We start from the raw sequence: 23743 nt of genomic DNA, 5'->3' as shown, positions 1-23743 counted from the left end.
GTATTGTAAGATTTCCAAAAAAGTTTACTTAATTATGGGATTTATTTTAAGAGATTAGTAGTGCCTTTTGTGAAATGTATTTTGGGATTCCTAAACCTTGCATTTGGTCTCATCATATCTCTGCAGAAAACTGTGTGATAATATTTGTGGGCACAAATATCTTTCACTTCCTACATTCTAAACACCATTCTATTATGTTAGCTTTCTTTTCCTCTTTTTGGTAATCTCTTCTTTGGTGTGCGAAATGAGAATTATGAACATTTATTCAGGAGAAGATGATTGTATCCCTTCCCCCTGCCCGCCTTTGCATGACCAAGACTGAGTATTTTTGGACAAGATGTTTATATTAATCAGTTTGCTAAGATCAAAGAAAAATGAAAACCTGAGAAGAGATCCAGAATGTCCAGGAATAGACACTGAAAAAAGATTACGAAAATCATATGTTAATGGGAATTTTTAACATGTCTGAAAAGCTGTATCATAATATCCATTTACAAAACAAAAGCAAACTGAGCTACACTCAGAGCTAGATCAGATTCCTGGCTGGTCTCTCGTGCTTTAGGCCAACTGGAACTGGGAATACTGCCTAAAGCATCCTCCATTATTCTCAAGAAACCCTTGTGGCTAAATGAGTAGCAATCATTTATCAGGGCAGATAAAAATTGATAATATTCAACATCAGGGTTCTTTAATTACCTGATTTTGGTATTTAAATTAAATAGCTTTATTTTTAAAAAAAAATACTAATTTAATCTATTAAAAATTAAATTGCCAACCTATGGCAAGGTGTACTTTAAACTTATTATAATCCTATTAACATATTTTAAATTAATTTTAAAAAATGTAGTACATATTTTCTACCAAGTTTTAAAGGAAGTCAAACTACTGAACTGGTAAAAGTCACCTGACTATATAGAAGGGCTAAGCCAGCTTTTGACCGTGGTAGACTGTTCTGTAGGTACAGAGAAGGCATATTTTCTTCATTTCACCTTATTCAGCTTGTGCATGACTGTGCATTCCAAGTTAAGAAACCAAATGAGAGTTGAAAAAAAGCAGGAAGGTTCATTTTAATCTAAAAAACTTGGTGTGAGATTTATTAGTTCTAAAATTCCGAAGGACCTGATGTCCAAATTCACTAATTATAGATGATATGCCTTTGTTTAATCACTTTGGTTTAAACAAAACCTTTTCTCATCTCTCTAGCACTTTTAAGGCAGATTTATTTAATTAAAAAGGTGGCTTTGTGCATTTTAAATTAATTTAAATTTACATCTTAATAGAATTTGGCAGAAATTACAAATGAAAAAATTAAACTAGAAAATGTGTCTTTCTCTATTTTCTAATATAAAAATGTAAAAAGAATCTGAATAAAGAGAAGTTCAACTATGTAATTGCTTAAAATAAATGTATAGATACAGCGTATCCTGGTTAGCAATGAGAAACACTGAATTTAATGTAAAGTTGTATTTAATTGCAAATCAATTAGGTGTCAGGATCAATCTTTCTTCGGAAAGTAATTAAGTACAATTGCAAAACACTATCTATATTTATATAAAAGTTTCTTGCCTGGTGATTTAAATCAAATCATCTGGACACTTGTGAACTATGAAGGAGTTGTCCCATTCAAACTTGATAAGGAAAGGAATATTATAATACTATGTCCTGAAGTGAAACCAACTTAATAAAGACTTTAATCAAGGTTTTAAATCCTTACTCATAAGTATTTAGTCTATATTGGTGAATGGTGTATGTATTATGATGAAAGCCCTGGAATCAATGGCAGAATTTAGGCAATCCTATTATAAATGGTATTCTTCTTTGAGGGTTTGCTCATGTCCATTCCAATAGGTGTGTGTGCACACTACACGCATGATTGTTGGAAGATTTTTCCTCTAGTGGTACATGTCTGGTCAATTGGACAGGCCCTTGGAGTGGGGCCTTCATGGCAGAGTAGATACGCCCCTTCCGACTCACCACCCCCTCAGTTCCTTCTTACCATCAGTGACAGTTGTTGGAACAGTTCAGTCTTGCTTATGACACACACGTATGTAATGGTCTTTCTTCCAGGTTGTTGTAAATAGTTCTTAGTTAAGTTAGTTGTTAGTTAAATAGTAGTAGTATTAAATTGCTGTTCGTAGTAGTTAAAATAGTAGTAGTTGGGAAGTTTCCCTGTTTTTCATTCCCCATTCTGGGGCATGCCTTGGTCCTTATGAGAAATTCCTGAAATGCCTGAGACCTATACCATGTGGGGATCCACATGAAGCCTGCCTCAAGGAAGGTCCTCAGGAGGATAAGTGTAATATCTGTAGGGGCTTTGATCTCAGAATGAAGAGGAAGAGAGACTTGCACTTAAAATTTCTCCTTGGCACAAAGGAAGGTCTCCAGTAAGGAGCACTGGCACAGCTCCGCAACATTGAGACCTACCGCCAGTGTGTAGTACTATTCACAGACACCAGTGCCATTAAGAAAGCAGACAGGGGCCATTCTACAGTTGACAGTTGCCACCGTTGACATTCGACAGCCTGCTGAGGGTGGCCAGAGTAGTGCAGTTGAACTCTCCGGTTCTGGTACACTTGGAGGAAGAAGGCCTCAACCTTCCCTCCACATCAGATATATGTGAGACTGCACAGGATCTGATAGCTGTGATATCTGTGTCCCCAGGCCAGCCTATGCAATCCCTGGCACTGCAGTCCATTGTGCAGTGATGGCACCGGATGCCCCTGCACTGTCGATCACAGTACTGACAATGCCAGCTACCTCAGCTCTGAGTGTGGAACCACTTTGAATGTAGCATCGGGGGTGGAGAGTTGGTGCCCTTTGCCAAGACTCCAACTCTGAGACTTCTGCATAGCTTATCACATCCATTTACAGGCTTCTGACCTGCCGGGGACATAGAATGACCTAGCGGGCCACCTCAACCATGGGTATCCAGTGGCTTAGGCAGGGGAAGGCACTGCCTTCCCAAACCACCAGCCTGGCCTCACCCATGCTCTGCCCTCAGAACGCCTGCTGTAGATGTTCTGAGGGCGGCATGTTGCTGCCCCCAGCACTCTCCCTCCCTGTTCCAGGGCTGCTCGGGCCATGCCACCACTTCCCACAGCTTCAGGGGGCAGGGAGGGTTGGGCTCTGGCCGCCTCCCTTCCTGCTGCTCTGGGGAGAGGGAAGCTAGAGCCGTGTACCCTCCTCCCTCCCCACTGCTCCCATGACTGGGGAAGCTTGGGCTGGCTAAGGCCCTGGCTGCCTCCTTTTCCTCTGCTCCAGGATCAGGGAGGCTCAGGACACGTGGCTTCTTCCCTCTCCACTGCTCCAAGAATGCGGGGGCATGTGAACATGTTCTTCTCCTGCCCATCGTGGGGGGGACACATGCGCACTTAGCATGCTGGGCCCCTTCTTCGCCTCCCCATGGTAGGGAGTGGGGCCACAGGAGGCGGGGTTGTAGGTGGGGCTGGGGGCCTGCCCTTCCCCAGTCCCAGCTGCACCAATTGCCCATGACCTCAGCCACTCATTAAACACCCATGAGTCACTCAGAGCAGACATTGTCCTCGCCATCTTCCAGAGGTGGGGTCATCCCCATAGGGATCTCTTCACAACCTCAAGCAACAGGAAACATCACCAGTTCTGCTCCTTTCAGAATCGCAGCCCTCACTCTGCAATGGATGTGTTTAATCTCTTGTGGTTGAGCCACATCCTGTATGCATTCCCACCCTTCCTGTTAATGCACAAGGTCCTCATCAAGATCAGGAAGGACAAAGTATTAGTCATTCTTGTTGCACCCATGTGGCCCCGGCAACACTGGTTCACCACTGAACCTATCCGAGGACAGACCAATGGCTCTTCCTTTGCTCTCAGACCTCATCCTGCAAGACCATGATCAATTACAGCACCACAATTTGAAGTCCCTCCACCTCATGCCATGGAAACTCCATTCCTGATTTGCTTGAGTTGCAGTGTTCAGAATCATTTAGGGAAGTCCTTTTGGGTAGCCAAAAACCTTCCAAATGCACAGCATTCGTGGCAAAAAGTGCTTCTCAGTTTGGTCCCTCCAAAAAGGTATTCCCCCTCAATAAGCCTCTTTCCCTGCTGTGCTTAGCTACGTGTTACACCTGAAACAATAGGGTCTTGCTATTTCATTCATTAGTGTCTACCTGGCTGCCATCTTGAACATAACAACATAAGAACGGCCGTACTGGGTCAGACCAAAGGTCCTTCTAGCCCAGTATCCTGTCTGTCAACAGTGGCCAGCACCAGGTGCCCCAGAGAGGGTGGACTGAAGACAATGATCAAGCAATTTGTCTCCTGCCATCTCTCTCCAGCCTCTGACAAACAGAGGCCAAGGACACCATTTTATCCCCTGGCTAATAGCCTTTTATGGACCTAACCTCCATGAAATTATCTAGCTTCTCTTTAAACTCTATTATAGTCCTAGCCTTCACAGCCTCCTCTGGCAAGGAGTTCCACAGGTTGACTACACACTGTGTGAAGAACTTTCTTTTATTAGTTTTAATTCTGCTACCCATTAACTTCATTTGGTGTCCTCTAGTTCTTATATTTAGGGAACTAATAAATAACTTTTCTTTATTGGCCCTCTCCACACTACTCATGATTTTATGGTGCTGAGGGCAGATTGATCTTTCGTAACCCCATGTTAGGCGGCTTTCTTGAGGGTTTGAATAGACTATAACTCCATGTCTCAGACACTGTTCTACAGTGGGACCTTGTCCTGGTCCTTTTTAGATTCATAGAACCTCCCTTCAAGCCCTTTGTGACATGCCCCTTGTCCTGCTGGAAGATTGCCTTCCTGGTGGCCATAAACTAGGCTAGGTGGGCCTCAGAGCTCTGAGCCCTTGCCTCTGACACTCCCCCCACCCAGTACAGTCTTTTACAAGATAAGGTGCAGCTGAATGCTTAACCAACGTTCCTACCTAAGGTGGTCTCATTTTTTCATGTGAACTAGTTCTTCCCAAAATGCTATTCCAGCAATAAAGAGTAAGCCCTCCATTCGCTGGTTGTCAGGCCCAGCCTAGCCTTCTACATTGAATGCACTCAGCCATTTTTAAAATCACCACAGCTCTTTATTGCAATAACTGGGAGAATGAAGGGCCTTCCCATCTTGTCCCAGCGCATTCCATTGTGGGTCACATACTGCATCAGAGCCCACCACCTAGCCGAAGTTCCAGCTCCAGCATTGACAGCTCACTCTACAAGAGCACAGGCATCCTTGCACAAGTCCTTATTCAGGACGTATATAGAGCTGCGACATGATTGTCCCTTCACATCTTCATCTCACTACAGTGTCACTCAACAGGCAAAGGACAACTGTGATTAGCAACCAGATGAACTCCAGCCTGTCCTCCAAGGATGCTACTTGGGAGTCACCTAGTGGAATCGACGTAAGCAAGCACTCAAAGAAGTAAAAATTATCTACCTCTCGCAGAATAATAATTCAGATATGTGGCCCATGTCAATACCAAATCTTGCCCCCTTTGTCAGAGTATTCCAGCAAAAACGAACTGAGTAGGCAGCAGATTGGCAGGGACTTAAATATACTACCATGAAGGTGCTACTCCAGGGAACTCCCCAGAAGACGCAACAGGTACTAGTCAGGGGCACCATTTCAGATTTTGGTGGGGGAGGCCATCTGTACATGCCATGATGGGAGCGGGGGAGACGAGAGAGTGAGAGCACAGGGAGGCAGACAAAGGACAGTGGCTTCAGTGGTGTTAATGAGCACGCTCACTACAAGCCAAGCACCAAATGGAGAGGGGAAGCACTTCCTTCTGTCCCTGCCCCCAGTCCCGCATCATCTCTCTCCCAGGGCTACAAAGGCACTAGAAAACTGCTTTTTTTGTCAGACAACTTAGTAGCTGCCAGGAGCACTGTATCAAATTCCCATATAAAAGAAAGAAAATTAAATAAGTATTAGACCCACTCAGCTCTAACGCTAACGTATTCTGACGTCTTGTAGCAAGTCACTTAAGGGACACTAGTTAGCCTTAACATTTTGATGTATATTCTTATTTTGTTAACTCTGAGGAGAGAAAGAGATCCTATCAGGACTCCTGAGCATGCTCTCAGCTCTGGAAGGAGAGTGGAGTCTAGTGAGTTACAGCAGAAAGCAGATACATTTCATCTCTATATAAGAAAATCAGAATGCCATGCTGGGTCAGACCAAAGATCCGTCTAGCCCAGTATTCTGTCTTCTAACAGTGGCCAATGCCTGGTGTTTCAGAAGGAATAAACAGAAGAGACAATCATCATGATCCTTCCCCTGTTGCCCATTCCTAGCTTCAGGCAAATAGAGGCTAGGGATGCCATCCCTGCCCGTTCTGGCTAGTAGCCTTTGAGGAATCTATCCTCCTTGAACTTATTTTGTTGTTTTTCACGCCCTGTTATAGTTTGGGCCTTTCCACCATCTCCTGGCAAAGAGTTCCAAAAGTTGACCGTGAAAAAATAATTAATTTTGTTTTACATCTGCTACCTATAAATGTAGGGTCAGCTTCTTGTGTTTTTTAGTGAAGGAATGAATTATTGTCGTCTTATCTATTCCTTTTCCTACTGATTCCCAATATTCAGTTAGCTTTTTAGTTTTTAAATTGCCACTGCACATTGAGTAGATGTTTTAGGGAACTATCCACAAGGATCCCAAGATCTTTCTTGAGTTGTAACAGCTATTTTAGGCCCCATCATTTTTGTATCTATAATTAGGATTATATTTTCCCATGTGCATTACTTTGCACTTATCAACACTGAATTCCATCTGCCTCTGTGTTGCCCAGTCACCCAGTTTTGTGAGATCTCTTTGTAACTCTTTGCAGTCAGCTCTGGATTAGTCTCAGTTCACGCCTTTTCCAAGAACATTTATGAGACCTTTAACAGCAAGGATCCCTGCAACACAACACTGTTTCCTATACTTCCCCCCTATCTTTTAAGTGGAGTACTCACTTAATGTTTTCATGATGCTCTCTTCAGTTACCTAAATAACCCGCCTTTTGTTATTCTTAATCACCCTGCCCTTCCCTCTTTTTATAGCAAACTCCTGGCCCCCAAAGGCAAAGCTTCAAGCCATCCAAACTGTTGCATTTAAGAACTGCCTCTGGAGTCAGGGCATGGGCTTTAAGCAGACCTCAAGCATATAATCCAGGGGTTCAACTCGTGAGGGGGGGCTACCCCCCCAAATGGCGCTCCTAGTACCGTTTGAGGTAAAACCTTCTGATGATCGTGCACATACACCTATTGGAATGGACATGAGCAACACATCTCTAAGAACAACATAGAGGTAGATATCTTGTCCTCCTGGCATTGTCACCCACCTTTGCCCACTTTCAGGTGGACATCTAACCTTGTAGTCTGTTATCCAGGTTTTCCCAATGCCCAATGACTTGATCAAAGAAGCGCCACATTTGAAAATCTGTACTACTTCAAGGCTTGAATGGTATGCAGTCCTGGAAAGATGCCAGAAATAACTAAACCAAAGAAACAATGAGTGCTTTCCAGTATAATAACTCACACTTTGTTACAGTTTTGAACACAAGTAGGAGCTTAGGAATCCTACCTTTCTATTAGCAATTTGTTTGTAGTTAGCCTGAGAAGGTGTTTCACAACATGCTGACTTAGAGGAGACTTTATTTACTAAACTTTTAGTCTTTAATAATTCATTTATGCTTGTATTTCCTCATTTCAGTTATACCTTTACCATTTTGCTTCAATTACTCTGTTTTATTCATGAGCTTTTACAGACAGTGGAACTGAAAAAATATTGTAAAAACTTCTCCCACAGTTTTCTAAAATAGCTTGCTTTGTACTACATAAAGATCTTCAGTATATGCTAAAATGTAAAATATTGTTACATTTTGATCCACTCTGTGATGCCTGTTCCTATTCACTTGGCCAAATTACCAACTGACAATAACATGTCTCTTAAAGCAGACAGACTTTGCCATAGGCCTTGGACTGGATATGCCTGTCAAGTGCTTTTTGCTCTTTCTGCCTTTCACCACAAGTTGGAAGTTTATTTCCTATCTTTTAATATGTGCCCCACTGAGTTAGGTATTTCATCATACAGACAACTACATGATTAACCGGTGAGCCTAGACTCCCCACAAGCACTGGATTTGCCTCTTCCCCTCTGTCCCCTCCCGCCACGCTGATGCCTCTGATAGAGACACCAGTGCAGAGGGTGAGGGAGGTAGGCTGGAGCCGATACATGTGGGAAGCTGGCTTTCAAGCAGACTCCCCTCGTGTGCTGGTCAACGGACCTACCTGTCCCACCCCTTGCTGCCTCCTACAGAGGCAGTGGGGGAGAGGGAGAGGCAGGAGTCAGTGCTGGAGGGAGCCAGTTTAAAAGCCAGTTTTCCCAGCATCAGTTCCACAGTCCTGCCCCCCTCCCCCCATGCTGCTGCCTCTGTTGGAGGCAGCAGCACAGGGGCCAGGTCAGGGGAGGCTGCCGCAAAGCAGCCCCTGTCCTCACGGAGTCTGAGCTACCTACAGACAGAGGCTGCTCTGCATCCCATGGAACAGCCTCTGTCTGTGGGGAGCTCAGACCCTCTGCAAACAGGAGCTGCTGCCCCCCGTGCTACTGCCTCTGTATCAGACACTAGTGGTTGATGACTGTAACGGGCAAATCTCCAGCATAGAGAAGGCCTTACTCTTGTTTTGCAATATTTTATGAAAGTCATTCTCTTTCCTTCCCCCTTCACCTAGTTCTGCGCTCTTAGGACACAACCTGAACTCTCTCTTTTTCTATCAAGTATTCTGATTATCATGTATAGTCCTATTGTTTTTATTTTCCTCATATCTAACACATCACAAAATTAATATGTATATCCAGAAACTTTAATCGCAGAAAGGGGGCAGCTAAAAGATCCAATAATTACAATAAAGCACTGTCACTGAAGCAGAATGGTCTCTGCAAATTTATTCCATATGGTGACTAGGAGACTGACAGATGGTAGATACTATGCACATCTCATAATTCTTCGTCATAGTTTGCTCTGAACAGTTAGTTTGGCTTACGGTATTAGAACACAGAACAATGGTTGAGTGGTTCAAATGTGATACTTTAAGAATAAGTTACCCTATTTTGTCTTTTGGGAGAAATAGGCACCATCATAACTCTACTTCTAAGAAATCAATTAAACCCAGTTTAATATATGCTACATGCCAAAAATTGATTTGATTTACATTTTTTTTAGTTTGCTGTAGTCACTGTCTTAAGTTTGGCTCTCTAACTAAGTTCTAATTATATAGAGAAGTTTGGTTTGGATCTAACCACCAGTTATAGAATCATAGAATCATAGAATCATAGAATAATAGGACTGGAAGGGACCTCGAGAGGTCATCGAGTCCAGCCCCCCGCCCTCAAGGCAGGACCAAGCTCCACCTACACCATCCCTGACAGATGTCTATCTAACCTGTTCTTAAATATCTCCAGAGAGGGAGATTCCACCACCTCCCTTGGCAATTTATTCCAATATTTGACCACCCTGACAGTTAGGAATTTTTTCCTAATGTCCAATCTAAACCTTCCCTGCTGCACTTTAAGCCCATTACTCCTTGTCCTGTCCTCAGAAACCAAGAGGAACAAATTTTCGCCTTCCTCCTTGTGACACCCTTTTAGATATTTGAAAACCGCTATCATGTCCCCCCTTAATCTTCTTTTTTCCAAACTAAACAAGCCCAGTTCATGAAGCCTGGCTTCATAGGTCATGTTCTCTAGACCTTTAATCATTCTTGTCGCTCTTCTCTGTACCCTTTCCAATTTCTCCACATCCTCCATTATCCTCCATTAAACCAGAGTTACAGAAAACTTTTCATCTGAGAGAGATGGGCTATTCAGAGATACAGTAACCTACTTCAATGCTTAAACAAAAACAAAAAGCTTAAGATCATAGACTAAAACTCAAAATAAACTATATTATATATGCGACATTAGTCATGTCCAAAGTATTGAATGTTGTATTGATGCACAGAAAAACAGTTTCTGCCCAAGCAGCTTTACACTCTCAAAAGGTGAAGAAGAGACTAAGCTCAGAGGGGAAAGAATGCAGTATCTGAACCAAGGTATGGTACTGATGGACGTATGCCATCAGTTCCATATGGTTTTGTGTGCTCATGTGTTACTTAAACAGAGTAAGGTTGTAATCCTATTTATGTCAATCGTTGCCTCTTCCTTCCTGGCACATTTTTATGTCTTCGTGTGTCAGATAAGTCCATTATTTAGGCCCCAAACCTGCAAACATTTATACCACATGCTTATTTGTGTTCATGTGAGTTGTCTTGGACTACTTGCATGTAAATATTTGCCAGATCGGGGCCTTACACTCTTAGAAGAAGTGGCTAATTGACTTTTGTTGCTAGACATTTTACTGAATATGTATGGGGGCTGTAAAATTATGAGGTGCTTTTTCTCTTTGGGTATGTCTAAACTACATAAGCGGGGATTTAAATAAGGGATTTCACATAAGGGAGCGGTCGACAAAGGCTTCCCTTGTCGATTGATCCACGTCTAGACTGCTGCACTGTGCCGGATCAGCTGATTGTTGGCACAGAGCGACGGCCATTTTTATTTTAAGGAAGCGGGGATTATTTAAATCCCCGCTTCATTGATTATGTTGGGTAAACTAGTTTACATGGCTCCATCGAGGGAGCCATGTAGTCTAGACATACCCTTTGATACGCAGTCTAGCAATGCGTGCATCATTTATAACTGCATGTGAGACTTCTGTTTTTTCAAATTGAATTTCTATGTAATTCTGCTACTAACTGAATAAATAAAGATAAAGACTTTGTTGCTAGATTCTAATTTCTCACCACCATCTCTTCCTTTACTCCTCACAATTAGCAGACTGATGCCATTCCCAGAGTGCATTCCCCAGACCTCTATCTTGTTTCAACAAGCTCTTTAGATTTGATTGCTCTGTAAAGCTTCTTTACATAATAAACAGTAAGTTCCCCATCACTTTCCATATGATCAACATCACAACTCCATCTTTTTTCATTTATTTTTTCTGTTTTCGGGCTGCACATCAGCATTATTAGTTTTCCAATATGTCAGGGATAAATCCTGGGAGTTTTATGTGGCTTCATAGTCCCCGTGACATTGTTTCTACTCTTCATGCATCCTGCAAATTCAAATCTTGTAGTCTATATAAGATCTCTTCTCAACCTCTTAATCTTTTACTTGGTGGTGTGAATGCAGCAGGTGGCCAGTACCATAGCAGATTTTGAATAGTAGAGTTTTCTAAGGTCCTTTAATGGACAATTGCTCAGTGACACTGGTAGACCACCAGCAAACTTCATGTGCTACTTTTGTAAGACTGATATGACTGACCATCTAGAAAGTTCTGGAGAATCTGGGACTAATCCCCTTGAAATGTGGTTTGAATTATAGAACTGGAAAGGACCTCGAGAGGTCATCAAGTCCATTCCCCTGCCCTCACAGCAGGACCAAGCACCATCTAGATCATGGGTTCACAAACTGGGGAGGGGTGAAGAAATTCCAGGGGGGGCACGAGGCGATCAATCTCCCCCCCCCCCCCTTCAAGTTTTGCTGCTATTTTTGTTTTTTGTCCCCAGTCAGTGTCTCCCCCCCCCCTTTTTTTTAACAAGTTTTGCTGCTATTTTTTTTTGGCGGGGAGGGGGGGATGAGGGTTTCTCATTTGGGAACCTCTGGTCTAGAGCATACCTTTTATCTTTTATAATTGTCTCCCTTTCATTATGTTTGATCATTTTGTGATTGAGCTTTGTTCCAGGATCATCTATTCTAGGCTAGTCTAGCTGCCTGCTATTTTTATGGAAGAGCTTCACAGAATTGCCTGTATGAATGATGGTAGATACGTTCTTACACACTAGTACTTTTCTGTTTGGGGGAAGAGAATAAGGACGTGGGACACGGGAGAGTACTGATTAGACTTATCTGTATGACCTGCTCATGTGGCACACATCAGGATTATAAGAGCTTATACCACTGTTGGATTGTAGGAAGAAGTGGTCAGTGGCTGCTAGCTTCAGTGCCTGCTATTAGTGAATGTTTATGTAATAGCTTAATCTGAATCCTCCCTGCAAGGTCAGACATTGCTTAGCACACAAACAAGGCTCCACAGTATGATAGGACTATGTGGCTGTGTTTCTATGACTACATTTTTTACAAGGATATAGCTTATTGGTCTATTGCTCAACCACCAACTTGGAGAACCAGTGGTCTGCTTTTTATCTAGTCTCTGCTCTTTGATCAGTCCAGCCTGACAGACGCTCAGACATTACAGTCCCACCTGCATATCCAGGATCATTGGAGCACATTAGTGTTCCTTTCTAGCAATGTGAGCGACTAGTTGACTATCCAATAAGCAAATGCTTATCGGATAGTTAACTAGTTGCTGGACTAGTCTCTCTCCTCCCCTCCCCCCCCCCCCCCCCCCGGCTGTCTGTATGAAAGAGAAATTTGTATAACATGCATCTGAGGTTATAGCTACACTATGAGCTAGGGTGTGATTCATAAGAACATAACAGTCATACTGGGTCAGATCAGATGTCCATCTAGCCCCACATCCTGTCTTCCAACAGTGGCCAATACCAGGTACCCCAAAAGGAATGAACAGAACAGGTAACTATCAAGTCATCCATCCCCTGTCGCCCATTCCCAGCTTCTGACTAACAGAGGCTACGGAAATCATAGTCATTAATGGACCTATCCTCCATGAATTTTTATATAGCTCTTTTTTTAATCCTGCCATAGTCTTAGCATTTATAACATCCTCTGGAAAGGAATTCCACAGGTTAACTATGTGTTATGTGAAGAAGTACTTCCTTTTGTTTGTTTTAAACCAGCTACCCGTTAATTTCATTTGGTGACCTCTAGATCTTGTGTTATGGGAGAAAGTAAATAACTTTCCCTTATTTACTTTCTCCACACCAGTCAGGGTTTTATGGATCTCTATCATACGCCTCCCCCACTCTCCCTTAGTTGTCTCCTTTTCCAGTCTAATACATCCCCGTTTTATTAATCTCTTCTCATATGGTAGCCATTCCATGCCCCTAATTGTTTTTACTGCCCTTTTCTGAACTTTTTCAAATGCCAAAATATCTTTTTAAAATGAGGTAACCACATCTGCACACAGTATTCAAGATGTGGGTGTGCTATGGATTTATACAGAGGCAATAAGATATTCTCTATCTATTCTCTATCCTTTTTTTAAATGATTCGTAACATTCTGTTTGCTTTTTTGCCTGCTGCTGCTGCACAATGAATGGATGTTTTCAGAGGACTATCCACAATGATTCCAAGATCTCTGAGTGGTGGTAGCTAAATTAGTATCCTACATGTAGTTGGAATTATGCTTTCCAATATGCATTAGTTTGCAATATACATTACTTTATCAACATTAAAATTCATTTGCCATTTTGTCTCCCAGTCACCTAGTTTTGTGAAATCTTTTTGAAGCTCTTCACAGTCTGCATTGGGCTTAACTATCTCAAACAGTTTAGCATCATCTGCAGATTTTACCTCCTCACTGTTTACCCCCTTCTCCAGATCATTTATGAATATGTTGTATAGGAGAGATTCCAGTATAGACCCCTGCAGGACACCACTAATTACCTCTCTCCATTCTGAAAACTGACCATTTATTCCTATTCTTTGTTTCCTATCTTTTAGCCAGTTATCAGTCCACGAGAGGACTTTCCACTTATCCCATGACATCTTATTTTGCTTAAGAGTATTTGGTGAAGCACTTTCTTGAAGGTTTTCTGAAAATCTAAGTACACTATCCCCTTTGTCCACATTCTTATTAACCCCCTCAAAAACTTCTAGTAAATTAATGAGGCATGATTTTCCTTTATAGAAATCATGTTGACTTTTCCCCAACAAATTATGTTCATCTACGTGTTTGACAATTCTTCTTTTACTATAGTTTCAACCAATTTGCCCGGTAATTGAACCTAACCAAGTGAGTTATAAGATCAAGAACACATATTCCTGCGCATCCAGAAATATAATTTATGCTATCGTGCCGAAAGTGTCCGTCTGCTTTGTACATTGGACAAACGTCTCAGACACTTCGCCAAAGGATCATGCCCACAAAACAGATATTAGACAGGATCACAAAGAAAAAACAGTTTCTTGCCATTTCAACCAGAAAGGACACTGTCTCAATGACTTAATTACCTGCATCCTGTTTCAGAAGCCTTTTAAATCTGCACTTGAAAGGGAATCCTCTGAACTGTCATTCATGCTAAAATTCGACACTCTACGCGGGGGGCTCAACAAAGACTCTAGTTATCTTACCCATTACCAAGATAGGTTCCCCAATTATCACCTCTAATACCATTAGCTCACAGGCATTTACCTTCTCCTCCCCCCCCCCCCCCCGCATCCCCCTTCTGTTCTGAAATTTGATTTGTCCTTTTCATATGTGTTCATTTTTTTTAATTGTATCCTTTGGTATATATGGTTGTGACTATTTTCTTCCACTATTTGATCTGAGGAAGTGGGTCTGGCCCATGAAAGCTCATCGTGTAATAAACCATCTTGTTAGTCTTTAAAGTGCTACATAGTCCTGTATTTTGTTCCCGGTAATATAGACTTACCAGCCTGTAATTACCATGCTCACCTCTAGAACCCTTTTTAAAAATTGGCATCACATTATCTATCCTAGCTGTTCTGCAAATTCCACTCCTTGTATACACATACTCACATTAGCCATCATTGAGTTAATGAGAGTATAAGCAACAGTGTAGCTATAGTAGCCCTGGTAGTGGCAGTGGAAGCATAGCTGATCACAAACCCATAGTGGAGATGTACTGAGCATGGCTGAGCCTATGTTATAATGGTTATGCTGCTAGTTCAAGGAGCGGTAGCATAAGTCTGTACATACAAGCAGATGAATTGCACCCTAGCTCATAGTGTAGTCACAGCCTGCTGTGACTATCAAAAAGAAGTAGATGCAATGTATGCGAGAAATTGCATTACTGTGTACCTTAAAACCATTCACCTGCATTTTCCCAGTGGGATAAGTAATTTTCCATTCTTCCTCAAGCTTTCAAGAAAGCTCATCTTAAAACTGACATTGTTTTGTAGAAAAAAAATTAGATAGCATCTTGAGACTTCTAAAATTGTTTGAGATATTGCTTGCTTCTGTGATGACCCGCATAACTCAGCAGGTCTCTGTAAACTAATCATCCTTGACACTAGCTAAATGGGGATTTTTTTTTTTTTTAAGATCGCTAAAGTGATTTGAAACATCTCTCGTCAACTGATTTAAACAGTTGAATACGCCTTTTAAAAATCATATTCTAAATGGGGAATAATCTTGCATTGCCCCACTGGGAAATGGAATAAATAATCCAGTAAGACCTCAGTCCTGTAAATACATATGCAGTTGAACTCGGTGAACTTAGTTAAGCTTGTGTACCTGTTTGTAGGATTAGGGCCTACGTCTCTTATGCATCCAATTTCCATTGCAATCAACAGCTACATTTATTATTTTTGAACATACTTAAATCTGTTTTTGATAAATGCATTAGGAGTAATAGAACTATCTTTCGTGTTAATTGAATCAGTGACACTGAACTGGATATATTCATAGAATTCTAGGACTGGAAGGGTCCTCAAGAGGTCATCGAGTCCAGTCCCCTGCCCTCACGGCAGGACCAAGCACTGTCTAGATTAGGGATGTTAAATATCGGTTAATTGAATAGTCGATTAAGCTCATGAATTCTTATTGGTTAGTTGACTATTCTGTAGTCCCCGGGCAGCCCCTGTCCGGGAGGGAGGGATCTGAGCTCCCGGACCCAGCACAAGCCGGAACTGAGCCAGGCTGCTTGCTTTTAATACACTTTAAATGCAGAGTTGTAGCGGGGGTAGGTCCAGGACCCAATGCAAGCCGGGACTGAGCTGGGCTGCTGGCCAGCCTGCTAAAAAATTTGCTGGCAAAGGGTGGTGGGGGTGGTAATGTGTGTAGTCTATATCATTAACCTATAAGCTTTTGCTTATTAGTTAATCGACTATACTGGTACATCCCTAGTCTAGATCATCCCTGACAGGTGTCTGTCTAACCTGCTCTTAAATATCTCCAGTGTTGGAGATTCCACAACCCACCCAAGCAGTTTATTCCAGTGTTTAACCACCCTGACAGTTAGGAAGTTTTTACTAATGTCCAACCTAAACCTCCCTTGCTGTAATTTAAGTCCATTGCTTCTTGTCCTATCATCAGAGGTTAAGGGGAATAATTTTTCTCCCTTCTCCTTGTAACACTCTTTTAGATACCTGAAAACTTTTATCGTGTCCCCTCTGTCGTCTTCTCTAAACTAAATAAGCCCAATTCTATCAGTCTTCCCTCATAGCTCATATTTTCTAGATCTTCAATCATTTATTGTTGCTCTTCTCTGAACCTTCTCCAGTTTCTCCACATGTTTCTTGAAATGTGGTGCCCAGAACTGGACACAGTACTTCAGTTGAGGCCTAATCAGTGCAGAGTAGAGTGGAAGAATGACTTCTCATGTCTTACAACACTCCTGTTAATGCCTTCCAGAATCATGTGTTTGGGGTTTGTTTTTTCAGCAACAGTGTCACACTGGTGACTCATGCTTAACTTGTGGTTCACTGTGACCCCTAGATCCCTTTCTGTGGTACTCTTTCCTAGACATATTTTGGTTCATGTTTATTGTGCATCTTTGTATGTATGTATGTATGTATTCAAAATCTTTTTGTCCCTTAAATAGCCAGTGCTGCAGGTACTCGTGTGCCAGCAGCTGTGTGCGGGCTAGATTGTGGAACTGCTTGGGTCCCAGATGGCCTACTGGCCGAGAGTTTGAGACACCCTGCCTTAGAGTAATGGTTAAGAACAGAGATGTTCCACTCAAATCCATTTCTAAACCTTTTTTCTGCAGAGCTCACAGTAGAAACACTGCAAACATGTGCACACATGAACACACACTGTGGTTTCCCATCAGTAGTCTGATCACTTTAAAGTCAGTGGGTAATTCATATGATTAGCTGTCTACACAAAAAACAATCAATTAAAATTAAATGTCGTTGGCATTGCCAAAAGGTCATGCCATGTTGTTATTGCTTTACTAATCAAATGGTTTAGTGAAAGATATTCATTTGACGATAGTAACAGCCTTTCTAACAGCTGTATTCACTGTTGTTTCTTTCCTTTTGCACACCTGATGCTGTACATCATAACTTTTTACTGTAGCATTGTTTTGTTCCAAAATTGTCCTGACTTTCCATTATGGAAATGTGCTTTTAAGTCATTCACACTGATAGTGAAGATACCCTGAAAGTGCAAATCATTATCAAAATAGGTGTATTTTTACAGTGGCATGGCTAGTTGTTTCACTGTTCTTTCACATAAAGCTGAAATCCTAGAAGAGATGAAGTGCAGTAGTTTTTACCCTGCTCTATCTATGTTAGGTCAACCACAGGTGCTGGGTTTAGCGCTGACCTCATCCAGCTGCATTAGGATAAGAACTACCTGTATCTTCTGTAAGGCTTACATAGGGATAACTAATGCATATTAATTATCTCAGTATAAAAAGCCACCGTTTTGGCAGTAAAGACATAGCCTCAGTATTCAGTGCCTTTTACACAATGTTTTGTGCAGAGGCAGATGCGTATCCCAATTTTCTAAATAGTTAAACTGACGCACAGAGAGGGGGTGGTCACATAGCAAAAATCACCTGGCAAGTCAATGAGTTTTGAATATGACCCAATGTCTCCAGACTCCCAATCCACTGCTCTAACTGCTAGACAATACAGTGCCATGTGCAGAAAGCTTTCTTAGCATTTTCATTTATTATACTTTATCTCAGCAGACCCTCTCCTACCAGGCTCACCTCTTCTACCATGCACATGCCCCTTCTCACACAACCAGCAGCACTTGTAATGTTCATAGGTGCACAAGCTGCTGTTTGTATCTGTTCTTCTTACCCCCGCACCCCTGAAAACTCCCAACATGGCTTTGATTTACCTGCCTGCTGCTTCAGCTTCCCTTAGTCTTCACCAAAGCCATTGCCTCTCCATTTACACTACTCTTCCCATTCCATTTTTCCATGCCTATCCATGAATCCCCACCTGGTGGTGGTAGGGGGAAAATCCCCTCAGGATTTAACTTGGCATATAAAACAGTAGATTTTGTATTTTTAGCTGTGGAATGTTCTAAATAATGTGAGTATACTATCCACTTTGGAGTGAGAAGAAGCTTAATAGTATGTGCTTACACACTTGATTTCTGAAATGCAAGAAAAAATAGTCACCTGCTTTTGTTGTAGCCCATCCCTTGGCTGTCTGCTCAGAGCTTGTATTCTGAAAGGGCAGGTACTTAACTGTTCTACTTGCCTGTAAAATGCTTCCCATGCTTCTTTTACAGTGGTGTATTTATAAAATTAATGGTTGCGGTCATAGGGAGGAGGTGGATAACTTAAGCAGATGTAAAGATCGTTTCCATTTTTAGCCTTGAGTCTTCAAGCCATTTTTCAAGTGTACTATGGTCAAACCCACTTGGATGCTTTCCATTTATGCAAATTATTTGATCATACTTTCCATAATTATAATGTTACTCTCCCCAATATTATATAGGTCTAAAATAAGGTTGAAAGAGCAGGCCAAATGAGATAGTCTACCTAGAGTGTATTTTCCACCTCCTTTCTCGTGTTTTAAATGTAAAATAAGCATTGCATTGCAGGAACTAAGCAAAGACTAATTTGCCTGATTTGAATATGAAAAGGAGCCCACATCCTTCCTGTCCTCTGCAAAGAATTCAAAAGACTTTACAGAGAAAACAGATGAACTAATATGTATCACTTTAAAAAAAAAAAGTGGCATGGTTAGACTCAGTGCTGAACTTACAAGAGAAAAAGCACAAAAAAAGTACAAAATGCACTAGTGGAAATCTAAAGAAAGTCAGAGACTCTTCTGTTTCACTTTTCTCATTGAGGCATTTAAAACTGTGCTCTGCAGAATAACCACAAGAAATATATAGTGTCATTTTTCATGGTTCAAGAAAGCTACACTAAAGACAATAAAATTGTGAAAGGAAAAGACTTGTATAGATTGAACCTCTCTAGTCCGGCACCCTCCAGGCCTGACCAGTGCCAAACCACAGATTATGCAAGACCACGGGAGGTCAATATTGTCTAACCGCATTGCCAACACTTCCATTGCTTGCTGGGTTCTTAGAAGACATTAAAGGGTAAATCAGAGCTAAATAACAGCATAGAACACTGAGAGCCAGGACTAGTAGCTGTAAACAAACTTTATGGGACCAGAGGAAACTTGACTACACCCATGATAAATGGACATTTGGCTAATTAAAATCCTGCCTGACCACAGATATTGCTGGATTAGAGAGTGCCGAACTAGAGAGGTTCAACCTGTAAAGCCATTGACAAAAGGCAGAAACTCATTCCATCTTCCCCCTCAAGCAGCGACTAGGTGTGGATACACTGGAAGGTAGGAATAGAGTCCAGAGTGATCTAGACAAATTGGAGGATTGGGCCAAAAGAAATCTGATGAGGTTGAACAAGGACAAGTGCAGAGTACTGCGCTTGGGACAGAAGAATCTCAAGCATTGTTACAGGCTGGGGACAGGGTGGCTAAGCAACAGTTTAGCAGAAGAAGACCTGGGGATAACAGTGGATGAGAAGCTGGATATGAGTCAACAGTGTGTCCTTGTAGCCAAGAAGGCTAATGGCATATTAGGGTGCATTAGGAGGAGCATTGCCAGCAGATCTAGAGAAGTTATTATCTCCCTTTATTTGGCACTGGTGAGGCTACATCTGGGCTATGTCTACACTGCAGGCTTCTTGCGCAAGAACTTTTTGTGCAAGAGTTCTTGCGCAAAAGTTCTTGCGCCAGAGCGCGTCCACGCTGCCATGTGCTTTTGCGCAAGAGCGTCCATGGCAGTGTGAACTCTCTCTTGCACAAGAAAGCTCTGATGGCCATTTTAGCCGTAGGGATTTCTTGCGCAAGAAACCCCGGTTCCCGTTCATACGAGACTTTTTGCGTGAGAGCTGTTGCACAAAAAGGCTTATTCTTCGCGTGGAGAGGAATAACTCTTGCACAAAAAGCCCTCTCTTCTGATTATCTACTGTAAACTTTCTTGCACAAGAGCAGGCTTGTAGATGCTCCTCAAGTTTTTGCGCAAGAACAAGTGTTCTTGCGCAAGAAGCCTACAGTGTAGACATAGCCCTGGAGTATTGCATCCAGTTCTGGGGCCCCCACTATATAAAGGATGTGGACGCATTGGAGAGGGTCCAGCGGCGGACAACCAAAATGATTAGAGAGCTGGAGCACATGACCTATGAGAAGAGGTTGAAGGATATGGGCTCATGTAGTCTGCAGAAGAGAGGAGTGAGGGGGAATTTGATAGCAACCTTCAGCTTCTTGAAGAGAGGTTCCAAAGAGGATAGAGAGAGGCTGTTCTCAGTAGTGACAGATGGCAGAACAAGGAGCAATGGTCTCAAATTACAGTAGAGGAGGTCTAGATTGGATATTAGGAAAGACTATTTCACTAGGAAGGTGGCAAAGCACTCCTAGGGAGATGCTAGAATCTTCACCCCTAGTGGTTTTTAAGTCCCATCTTGACAAAGCCCTAGCTGTGATGATTTAGTTGAGGTTGGTCCTGGTTTGAGCAGGGGGTTGTACTCGATGACTCCTGAGGTCTCTGCCAGCCCTAGCATTGTATGATTGAGCTGATCTTGAGTGAAGAAAAACTGGGGAACAGGAGAGAAGGGAAGGAAAATGGAAAGTATGGAGGAAGAAATGTAAAGAATGACCAAGGAAAAAGGAGGCACGTAAGGGATGGTGGTGGTAGTGATACAGATTAACTACACACGTATTTTGAGAATTGTTCATAAATCTACAGAAGTAGCACAGTTTGAAGTTGGACTACTTAACACCCCACCATAATACACACGTCTGAAAGTATATGCCATTTGGAATTGAAGCTGGAGTTTCTCATTGTTTCCTTGAATTATTCACTATTACCCAATTTCAGTTAGATCTGAAACTAAAGATCTTTATTACTGTGATGGGATTACAGAAACTAAGTTGCCTGCATTGTTCTGGCATGCTGGGAGTTGGCATACCATCTACATGACTGTAAGAAGTATTTAAAGACCATTTATATAAACCACTGTTGACAGTGTTTGATCCTGGTCATACTAGTGAAAGTGGGTTTGGCTTATTCTTGCAGTCCCTGGAATCTTAAAAGGACAACGGGATGGGGGAGGAGGAAGATGCGATAATCATTAAGTAGTATCTCGGTGCTGCAGCTCTCAAGAATTGATAGACACTAGTCTGGGATTTTACATTAACATCCCATAGAGAAAGAACATGTTTCCTATGTATAATATGGGAAAAGGACCTCTTTCATACTAGCTTGAGTTATAAATCCAAATTACAAAACAAGTAATGCTACACAAATATATTAGGGGTTTTGTTGTTGCTCTGTGTGGGGAAAGCGGTTTTGTGATTACGTACTGATATGCAACATAATGTTATTCCTCCCTTTCTCATATTAACATTGTTGTTCGAGCCCCACTCAGTCATGTTTTAAATTAGGAGTAAATAAAGCCTCCCCTTTTAGTACTTCTGTTTGCATCAACAGGTTGGATTTGCTTGCATCTAAAAGAATTATGTGAAACAATTGCTTGTGTTTGTGTCTTAGTATGTCCTCCAGCAGCATTGTCACTTGAGGGTCAGACTGGAATACTTCAGACTACAATTGAGTCAGAAACTGCAGCCAACTCAGGTCAGTGTTGCCTCTTGAGATTTGCAAAACAGCTATTCTTGGGCTTCATTGCATTAGCTTCTGTGCCTATTCTCACTTTAGTCTGGTTGCATTACAAAGGTTAGTCTTGCATGCTCCTATTTAGTTCCCTTTCTCTTCGTGTCTGGGACTCAAAAATTAACCTCAATATTATTTTTATTATATGGAATTTTTAATTTCTTCAGTATTTTAGAGCTCTTTAAAATACCATTTCTGTGTAGATAATGTATGTATGAATTAGGAAATTTGCCAGGACCACATGGTCTCTTTTTCCGTAAATTAGGTTTTCTATCCTGCCTATTTTCAGGTGTCTGAGTGCAAATAACGTATCATTTAAGATGAATAACAAATCTGGAGACCACAGGATTATACATAAAATGACATTGAATCACCTGGGCTTTACTGGGGAAGTGGGAGTCATCCAGGGAAAAGAAGAGATTCTGAGTGGACAAAGACCGTTGAGATAAAAATAGACAGTTCTGGGATCCAACAGTTAGAAAAGCCTCCTCTTGAGAAGACACTCGCATACAAGATAGTCACTGGCCCTCTGTGATGCAGCATAATTCTATCCGTAGTTCTGAGGCTGTGATCTGACCCATTTTACATTCTACTGAAACTGATATAAGCTTAACAAAAGTTTTGAAAAAGAATTGCCAATTGCACAGTTAGTGTCTCAGGAAACTGTTGATCAAGGTATAGGAGAGATTGTCATCAGCATGCTTACTTAGCTTTTCCATTCTTAGTGAAACTGGCCATATTTACTGCTAACATGCTGAATTTCACTTGTTGTTGCAGAAACTTTCCATGACAAAAATGTTGTGTTTTATTGAGATGCTACTGTGGTGTTTCTGCCAAAGAGCAATGGTGTGTGTGTGTGTGTGTGTGTGTGTGTGTGTGTGTGTGTGTGTGTGTGTGTGTGTGTGTGTGTGTGTGTGTGTGTGTGTGTGTGTGTGTGTGTGTGTGTGTGTGTGTGTATTTTTTTTTTAAATGGAGTACTGTATTTTAGCAGACATCTTTTTTACCAAAGTGACGGAAAGTACCAAACACACTTTCTCCTTTTAATGAACTTGACAATTTGAGTCTAATTAAATGTTTATATAAAATAATACTTTTTAAATCTCTGGAATGGAACTCATGAATCAGATTTTAGCTCAAGTAAATTAGATTATTCCATTCATTTTATTTACAGAAGCTTTATATCAAAGCAATCAATTGTAATAAGTGGGTTCATTCCAGAAATTTAAAATGAACTGATGCCAACAATTGACACACAGATCAAAGTACCCCTATACTCCCATCTTTTAACACCCCACGCAGGTGCCGAGTGTGTCGTTGGGTTTCCAGGTGTCCGGTATTTTCACCTTCTGTCTGGTTTAAAAAAAAAAATTCAGAAAATACCAGACATTTTAGGTGTCCGGTATTTTCAGGATTTTTTTACAGGACAGGAGGCGAAAATACCGGACTGTTCGGGTCAGTACTGGACACTGGCAACCCTGTCACACCAGTGCCAAATACAAAGATAATATTTCTCTGTTGATATATCTATTCACTCGTGTTCAGATGATGTATACATGTGATGTCAAAGAGTTACTGCTTCCCAGGAGATAATCTTCCATTCTGTAAGCATGGCTGCATTTTTTGTTCTTAAAAGTATGAACTTTTATTTGGCAACATTGAAATGCGAATGGTTTGATTGTATCCATCTTACCAAGCAATCCAGTTTGCTGTTACCTGTCCTCTTCATTATTTACCACTTCTCAGACTTTGTCATCTGCCAATTTTATCAGTAGCAATTTTATATCTTTTTCTAGGCCATTGATTAAAAAATGATAAATCTAGCAAAGTGCCAGAACCAATTGTGAGAGAGCCACCTGTTTGATTTCTTGTTTACAGTTATATTTTGAGGCCTGTCAGGCTGCTGTGATCCATTTAATGTGTGCCATGTTGATTTTGTATCATTCATGTTTAAATAA

The 23743-nt window shown here is 41.5% G+C and overlaps 1 protein-coding gene across 5 annotated transcripts in view; it reads left to right on the top strand.

The window, feature by feature from the left end:
- The window catches only part of FYN (FYN proto-oncogene, Src family tyrosine kinase), a 200090-nt gene that overhangs the window by 94977 nt on the left and 81370 nt on the right, over positions 1-23743 (top strand). For 3 of the 5 annotated variants that reach the window (XM_075923991.2, XM_075923990.2, XM_075923994.2), the window contains one exon: positions 21669-21752. The exons of the other annotated variants lie outside the window; for them this stretch is intronic. The gene's annotated coding sequence lies outside the window, so the exon portion shown is untranslated. The remainder of the gene's footprint in view (positions 1-21668; positions 21753-23743) is intronic. 5 annotated transcript variants of the gene reach the window in all.

This window comes from Pelodiscus sinensis, chromosome 3 (assembly GCF_052426305.1).
Source record: "Pelodiscus sinensis isolate ZL-2025 chromosome 3, ASM5242630v1, whole genome shotgun sequence".
NCBI lineage: Eukaryota > Metazoa > Chordata > Testudines > Trionychidae > Pelodiscus > Pelodiscus sinensis.
This window is presented reverse-complemented; position numbering and strand designations above follow the sequence as displayed.